Consider the following 9,388-nt stretch of genomic DNA (forward strand, 5'->3'; position numbering starts at 1 on the left):
TCTGGCAGCGGTCCCTGCCCACTGTTGTGGAGCCTGATGGCTGCTGGTATGAAGGACTGGTTAGTTGAGTGTCGAGTCTGTGAGTGAATGTGCTTCTCATCTTGGATAGCTCATCGTAGAGGGGGTGGGAGCGATTCTCCAGGATAGCAGCCAGCTTCCTTCTCATCCCCCTCTCTGCCACCACCTCTAGTCTGACCAGCTCGACTCCCACCACGGAGCTAGCCACCAGCTTGTTCAGTTTGTTGGTGTCCCTCGTTCATGTAGCCCCCCAGCATGCCACAGCATAGAAGAGGACGCTGGCTACTACAGACTGGTAGAATGACTGCAGCAGTCTATTGCACACGTTGAAGGACCTGAGTCTCCTCAGGAAGAACAGCCTACTCTGTCCCTTCTTGTAGAGGGCCTCTGTGTTGTCCGACCAGTCCCATTTATTGTTCAGGTGTTCAGGGGGGGGCTCTTCTTGCCCCTCCGGAAGTCCACCACCAGCTCCTTGGTTTTACTGTTTTACTTTCAATAACACAGAGGGTATAATAGAATAATGTGAATAGCTTTATTGCTAATTTACAGTGCCATCTGCTGTGTGGTTGAGGTAATTGCAGACCACACCAAAGCAACCAGTGGAGTAGTTAGTAGATAGGGGAGCTGAACCACGGTCATGTTGAATCAATCAGCTTAAGGGGAGACACTGCAGGTGAATAGGGTATTGGTGTATGTGAGTGCTACTGAAGTGGACATTTCTGGCTCAGAGTATGAGGAAAAACTCTTAAAACTCATTTTTGGGAAAACGCCTTCAAAGTTCTGTATTGTAAAATGCCATACTTTTTTTTAAACAGATATTTACAAACACAATACCTAATCAAACCATTAGTAATAGACAACCTAAACACATGCCTGATAACTGAATAATAATAATAATGATGTTATTGAACTGAACAGAACTACACACAGGCTACAAACAGTGTAGTACAGTGTAGTACCCCCTAATAGGCAAAAAATATTTGAATAGATATCACTATGAAACTTTCCCAATTTGTTATGTACATATAAACTAAGAAAAAATATATTGCAAGTTTTCAGAAATTTATGTTTATATATGCAAATGAGGCACTTCTCCATTAAATATGTGCACATTTATGGATGCAATAAGGCAAAATGATGTAAAATAAACAACTAAATGTGTGTTATTGACGTTTTATTGTCACTAGTTTCATAGAAGACATGTTTAGGAAGCAAAATATAACAAAATCTCAAAATCAACAAAAAAAGTATATTTGACTATTCACCTGCAGTGTCTCGCCTTAACAACAGCGCCATCTGGTGTCATGCTGGAGTAACAGGCTTAGAACAACAGGAGGTCACAGTATGAACACATAGCTGAAACCTTTTTTGCGATAGGTCACTCCCGTTGCCACGCCCCATTTTAGACGCACACACAACATGTCTAATTTCAGCCTAAACCTGTGGCCACTAGAGGGTGTTGAAATCTTTGGGAATCAACCGACCGACGAAAGTGACCTGTGTAGAGCTTTGATTGATTGATTGATCGATTGATTGATTGATTGATTGATTGAAAACTTTATTAACAGATTGCAGAATGGGTACAGTACAGTACAGCTCAATACATACAATTGTTATGGGGATGCAGTCCAGAGAAAGACTTTCGTCTTGTTTACATCAGGGTCCCCCATTTTCAATTCAACATAACATACACGACATACAGATAGACAGTACTGCTACATCTATACATTTATGACATACCAGATTTGCAAAAACAGTACTGTTTGTGATACAAAAAGAGTCTAGAGAAGAGAGTATATACATTTGACGTAGAAACTGTACATTGGAGGGGGTTGGGTAGGTGGGGTGGGGGGGGGGGGTTGGGTGGGGGGATTCTTGTGTTAGGTCATTTACTGTACATTGGAGGGGGTTGGGTTACATTTACAGGGGCCAGTTTTCGAATTTCAGTCTCCCGTAGGTGTTCTTTGAGAGTGGTTTTGAAAGTGGGTAGTGATTCATATTCCTTTACAGCTTTGGGTAGGGCGTTCCACATTGATGTGGCATAATTGCGAAACGTGTTTAGTCCCTTGTTTGAGCCGAATCTGGGTTTAACATGATTTGTGGAGCTCCCTCTGGTGTCGTGATCGTGGTATTCACTGACCTTTGGGAAGTATTTTGACATGTACATGGGTACCTTAGTCGTGTAGTGTATCTTGTAGACCAGGCCCATTGCAAGTTGCTGTACTCTGTCGTCTACTCTAAGCCATCCTAGGTTGTCAAAGTGGGCAGGGGTGAGGTGGGTTCTAGGAGTAAGGTCAAGCAGTAGTCTGACCAGTTTGTTTTGAGATGTTTGTAATTTTGTTTTAGCGCCTTTGAGGTGCTTTGGTAGGTAGGTAGGTAGGTAGGTAGGTAGGTAGGTAGGTAGGTATTTATTTAGACAACAAAACATATACAGATCATTACATCACATATTTGCTTTTGTCAAGGATAGGAACGAAAAAGCCAATGACTTATTTACATTGTTGTCCCTGGAAGTCAAGGATGCTTGATACATACACAATACAACTCATTACAGAAAATCATTCACAATTATTACATTTGATAACAATAATAGCACAATCATTAATTAATACAAACATGCGCATTTGTTGAGACATGTTAACCTAGCCTTGAGTCTGTGTGTCTCAGAGCATCCCGAGGGGAGGGGGTGGTGGTGGGGGGGGGGGGGGGAGGGAGGACGGAGAGAATTTCCGGACTCGACTCTGACTACAGTTGCTGTCAGCTAGGACCGGAGGGGGAGGAGCTGGGAGATGACTACCGTTGCGTCATACGGGGTGGGATTTTGGCGATGAGACAGTCACTTTGGCATCCCTCCAGCATAGGTGCCAGGCGTACACGCGGGAGGGGGGATTGGGTATAGGGATTGGGGGTGGGGGAGCCGCTTGCCACTCTTATCTCCCAGAGGGCCTTCGACTCCAGCAGCTCCCTGTTTCGACCTTGGTCCAGGAATTTGTTTTGGCTGAACTGACTGGCAACATTTATCCCAGCCACGTTACTTTAAATTTGATTTGAGTAGAGTGAAATATAACTATTGATTTGAGTGGAGTGAGTTTTAACAACTCCGTCCAAATGACTGAATGCATTAGTCCAAGTGTCCAAGTGTCTTAATCAGTTCATTTTGGTAGGTCCTGTGCACGGTAAACAGATCCAAAATCTTCTTATTGCAGTCCAAAAGCTTCGATAATCCAAAAATGACCACGTCTTCAAGTTGGTAGCCCGATTATGATGTCCCAAGGGGCAGAGAGGGTTAGCCTTATTCTGCTTCTTGACGAAAATATGCAATCCACTGATTAGATCCATTTCGAGTTGATTTGAGTATAGTCCAGCAACCGGCATGAAGCAGAGCATAGCAGCATCGAGCTTCATGGACGCTGGTACCATGAGGTGCAAGCATAGTCGTAGTATGCTTGAATGAGTGCTCCTGCCAGAGTCTTCAGGGTATTCTTGTTTACCAGAGAGGAGATCCGGTACAAGAATCGAGTTTGTTGGTTGACTTTTTTAATTACATTGGATGCCATTTTGTCACTACTGGTCACAGCTACAAAACAAACAAATAAACACACAACGGTTTGGTCCTCATTACCAGCCATCCATTACTACTAATATCATTATTATTATATTACCATAATTGTCTGGTGTGAATATTCCTTCCAGCAGTCACAACATTAACTGGTTCTCATTCCAGTTTGGTAGGTTACAGGTTTATATGTTGTGTTATTTTATTACTGTTCTAGAACAAAAATATTAAACTTTTCTCATCAAATCACAACATTATGAATGTCTTAAAACGTGCAGTATTTTAAGATTTCAAAAATATAATATTAGGCCTAAATATACAAATATTAATAAGAATAATTGAACATTTAAATCAAAATCAAAATCACTCCTCAAATAATTATATTGCATAGTGAATATAGTATCACTCTCTGGAACCCTTTGGATTGCCAAACAATGTGAATTCTTGGTCCATAGGCCCCACTTTGGCCTAGACAGACATATATGTATTTAAAGACCTACTGCATTTAAATATAGGCAGAGAGGGATGAAGATAATAGGCATATAGGCCTTAATATGATTTGCATACTTTATTTCTTTGCAGTATAATGAAGCTGGAGTTGGGTTTCTTTCTTTCTGTATTTCATCTGTTATATACTAAACAAGGATGCATTGTACAATTATATATTGGATATTTTACTAGGCGTAATGTTGACTGTAGCATTTTATATGTGACTGTTTGTCTCCATATCCCTCCTGTCCTGCTGTATTCTCCTTCCAGCTATAAGACGTGCAAAGCAAATTATTCCTCCCATGGGGAGAGAGAGTTCTCTCTCCCAGCAAGACTTCCAGGCCTTGGATGGAATGTTTGTTCTCTGTCTTCCAACATGGCTGCCTGTAACATAGCAACCATTGTTTTGTACATGGCGATGGAAGAGACAACGGTTGCTATGAGTTGACAAAAACAAAAACATAATAATTTGGTGTCTAAACAAGTCACAGTAGAGCAGTACTGTATACTATCATGCTTTTCCAGTGTTTTACCTACTCTACCACTGCACAGAACTTAGGTTAGAAAGTGGTTAGTCATGAAAGTGGTTACCGGTGTTTACAGGCCATACTGGAAAATAGAACTACACAACAAATCCATGCAAGGCCTCTATAAAAACAAGCTAGAGCATCTCGTGGCTCATCAATTCGTTTTACAAACACAAACTGGGAAATACACAGAGGCATGTTAACAGGAAAGACATTTGCTCTACAGTTGAATAAACATGAATAGATTCTCATCTTAATCACTGACGCACACAAATAACAAAGGAAGGGTTGAAGAGGGTTAATTGCCCGTGCTGAGCGGAGCTCAAGCTGCCCCTGGCAATGAGTGGGTGCGTGCACATCTCCAAATGCACACCAGAGCTCTTCTTAGCAGCTTCTGTATGATGAGACAAACTCCACCATACATCTAAAACAAGTCAACTGTTCAACTAAAAACATCTAGTGTATTTGTGCCTATAGCGAGACCCTTTATCCTGGAGGGACTGCTTGATAACTGGATGAATATAGCCATGGAATCTGGCCATACATTGCATCCATACATCAAATCAATCACTGAAGAGTAAAACAGTAGAATACAAAGACTATTTATCATGACCATGGTGACTTTGGCTTTGCCTGTAATAAACTGGAATCTGAAGAACAAATCTGATATTTACATCTCTTTACTCGTTTATAGAATTTTTTTTATTGAAAATGGTTTGTGGGAATTTGGACAGATGTTACTGTACACCTTCACCTATAAAGCAACCATCACAAAAATGGCAGGGGTTGGTTTTAAATTGACACGGAAGGGGTACACACAGTGCCGTCTGGGAGAAATGCGAGGCCCTGTGCGAGATTTAAACGCGAGCCCCCCCCCCCCCCCCCCTAAAGGTACATACAGTCAACGTATTCTTAAATAATAGCACTGCCCGAGGCTGGGCATACAGTCAACATATTCTTAAATAATAGCGCTGCCCGAGGCTGGGCATATGATACAGACAACAGTCAACGTATTCTTAAATAATAGCGCTGCCCGAGGCTTAGTGGCAATGCACCTGTACAGTCGTGCACTTTATGATTAATTGAAAATGGGGGACCCTGATGTAAACAAGACGAAAGTCTTTCTCTGGTCTGCATCCCCTTAACAATTGTATGTATTGAGCTGTACTGTACCCATTCTGCAATCTGTTAATAAACGTTTCAATCAATCAATCAATCAATCAATCAATCAATCAATCAATCAATCAATCAATCAAGTACACCTGGCAGTAACAGGGAAAATGCATAAAACACCCCTGGAACCTGATAAACAAGCTTAAAGCCAGGTAAATTTTTCAAGCACGACATACAGATTTGCAGTTTTGCCTTATTTGAATCGAACTCTATAAGCTTAGTACACACGTCACAAACTGCACGATGCAACACACAGAGTGAGAGAGAGACAGAGAGAGAGAGAGCAAGAGAGAGAGAGCGAGAGAGCAAGAGAGAGAGCGTGAGAGAGCGAGCGAGCGAGAGAGAGAGCGAGAGAGAGAGCGAGAGAGAGAGAGAGAGAGAGAGATCCACGGCGGGACCAGAGTACATAGCATTAAAAACTCACCCTAACGCAGAGTCAGGTCCAAGAGGAAGGAGACGACCGTGGAGAAAGTTCACCAGTCCCATGATGATATTGTACCCCCCGTTGGGATGAACTTGGGAGTCTGTTCCTAGTTTATCTGCCACACGTTAGCACTCAATAACGTAGCTAACGCTAGTTAGCTGTCCCTGCCTTTAGCTAAGCTTCTAGCCGACATAGCTATAGCCTGACTGAAGGTTCTAACACGCAACAACTTTCATATTCAGTCCATCTGCCGAACGTCCTCTTCGTCTTGGCATAACCTAATCACTATACTTGGTATTGATAAGCTTACGGCATGCAGCGTTATTTCTTCTGCTCAGATGCTGCACAGCGCTCCCATGGAAATAGTCAGACCCCGGCCGTACCTGTAACCCCTCCCCTCGTTGAAACTAATAGTATATCTGCAGAGCCGCAGAGCTCCAATAGTGTATCTGCGTAGCCGCAGAGCTCCAATAGTATATCTGCAGAGCCGCAGAGCCCGGAACAAGTCAGACACATTCTACAAACGTGTCTAATGTGAAATATATAAGCATGTAAGCAAAACTAGATGTTAGGTCTGTGATGGAAAGTGATTGTTAACATTCTATTTTTTTTTTCTCTCGTGAGGCCCCCCTCCCCGCGAGGCCCTGTGCGACCGCACTGCTCGCACACCCCCTGAGGCGGCCCTGGGTACACACACGGTCAGCTGGACACATCCAGTGCCAGTAGGTTGCTTCATAGGCTTTGAATGTATGAATTCACCCTTATCTTAGACCCACCCAAGTCAGTGGTAATCAGCACTAGAATGGCCTGGAATGTGAGTGGGTGGCCCTAAAGGACAAAACTAAGAGACAATTGGCCTCCAAAAGGACAGGTGTGATGAGAGAACATTACAATAGACATGTATGGCTATGTTGTCACAAGAGCACAAGGCTGAAAAGGGGGAAGCCCCTGCTGTGTCCACCAGGGGAGCTGTTATTCATTTTCTTTTGCAGTGCTGGCTGGGGCTATTCTGTTGCCATGTGAGTATTGAAAACATGTTTGAAGCACAGCACTCTTTCACTCAAAGTTGAAATATTTTGAACTTCTAACGCTTGGTGCTCTATTTAATTTGTTTATTATGATCCCCATTATGTCCTGTGCTTTATCTGAGGCCTCCAGAGTCCGTGCTGAGGCCTACAGAGCCAGGATCACAGCCCAGACACCAGACTGAAGCCAATGGGGAAAAGACTGACTCACACTGCTTGTTGTAGTTACAAGGTGTTTTTTTGTACAGTTTGTTACTGATCATAAAAACATAATTATACAATGGCATGCAAATTTCTTGATTCTGATTGGCTGAAACAGTCAAGTTAGACATGGTTATTTCTCATAACACGTGCTTGTGATCCCAGAACCCGCCCACAACCGAATTACAATCACTCCGCCAGTTTGAGTTTTTAGAAATGAAACCAAGATGGCGGACAATAATCTTTACGAATGGATGTGTTGATAGCGTCATAACGACTCATTCAAAAACGATTCTGTCACGTGGAATGTGTTAGTTGCTTACACAATGTTGGATTATGTAATTGGTTGGTCATGACTCATTGTGGAACAAAATATAAATCGCTGGAAGTCTGTTGTTAGATGCCATTCGTCAAAAGGACACTCATTTCACTGTTAACACTTTGATTGCCTAAGGCTAAATTCATGATATACCATCCGTTGCCAGCTCTATTTAACATGGAGAAGTTCCCCTTCTTTGCAGGGCTATAACTTTTTAAATTCTATTGCTAGATTGCCATTATTAGGGCCCATTCAAGGTCCTATATGTATTGTTCATGGTGTAGCAACGTTAAACTTTTTCATTCACATATTCATACTAAAATATGGTCTAAAGTATATGTATGTTTTCATCTCTTTCTGCAGCTTTCTCCAGAACGTGATTTATAGCCCCAAATGCATTATATTGATGATGAAATACAGTTTGGTAGGAATCTGTGCGAGATCAAAAATTTCAATTGGACGTACTTCTAGAATTTACTACACGTCATCTGATGTTGACCGGATGGGCGAGGGGGCGTTTATAATTCCGTGGGCAACGTTATACCATTCATCTAATGTGGGTCATATGTTCATCATAGCAGTTAGTAAAGAACACGTTAGAATATAACGCTAAAACTCACCCCAGTCTCCTCGGGCCGTTGGGCGATCAGCGTGGAACAGAATTTTTTCCATTATGGGATGTCGAAATACCCGATCTATTTCCAGGTTGTATAATAGTATATACGTCCAAATCATGTTGTTTTTTCGAGTTATTTCCACCGATCGATGTTCACTGTGTGAAGACTGAGTCTCTCTAACATTAGCGAGTGCCCGGACCACATATGGAGTGAGTCCTGCCGGGTTAGAGGTTGACATCCGGTTTTTCGATCTGCAGATTGGCCACCAGATGGCGCTCTTGAACCGCTAGAGGATTGAGAGGAGATCAGAACTGTGTGTCAAGGCTGCAGACGGGAAATATGATTCCGATCACAGATTCTTGAAATATTGATATCAAAGACGAGTTCCGGCGTCCTCGGCAACTTGAGCATGGCGGGGAATGACGAGTTCCGGCGTTTTCGGCAGTTAAAGTGTTAATAAAATGTTCAAGCAATCAATCAATCCAATAACACACGCTCACTTCATTGTTAGACGGCATGCTTTGAAGCAGCTCGGAGGTGCATGCCATCTAAGAATGAAGTGAGCGTGTGTTATTGGAATGATTGATTGATTGATTGATTGAAAATTTTATTAATGTCCGCCTTGTTTCGAACTGGTTATGCCTAGGCCCTCTTTCGAAGTCGGTTATGCTTAGAGTTTATCTTTAGAGCAGGGCGATAGACCACCAGCCCTGATTCCAAACTCTAAGCATAACCGACTTCGAAAGAGGGCCTAAGCATAACCAGTTCGAAACAAGGCGGACATTAATAACATTTCAATGAATCAATCAATCCAATAACACACGCTCACTTAAAACAGCGCACCTCCCAGCTGCTTCTATAGAAAGTGGGTTCCTATAGGGAGGCAACTTCTCTTCTTTTAACCTACTTTTTCTGCGGATGGTTTTGTGAATAAATCTCCATTATGCTTCAATTAATGTGTGTTTATTGTATAGCAATACGGTTGGATGAATTCGGCAATTGTATAAAGATGTTGCACTGTCTATCTGTAATACAATTT

Source organism: Notolepis coatsorum, assembly GCF_963971535.1.
Source record: "Notolepis coatsorum genome assembly, chromosome: 16".
Lineage (NCBI taxonomy): Eukaryota > Metazoa > Chordata > Actinopteri > Aulopiformes > Paralepididae > Notolepis > Notolepis coatsorum.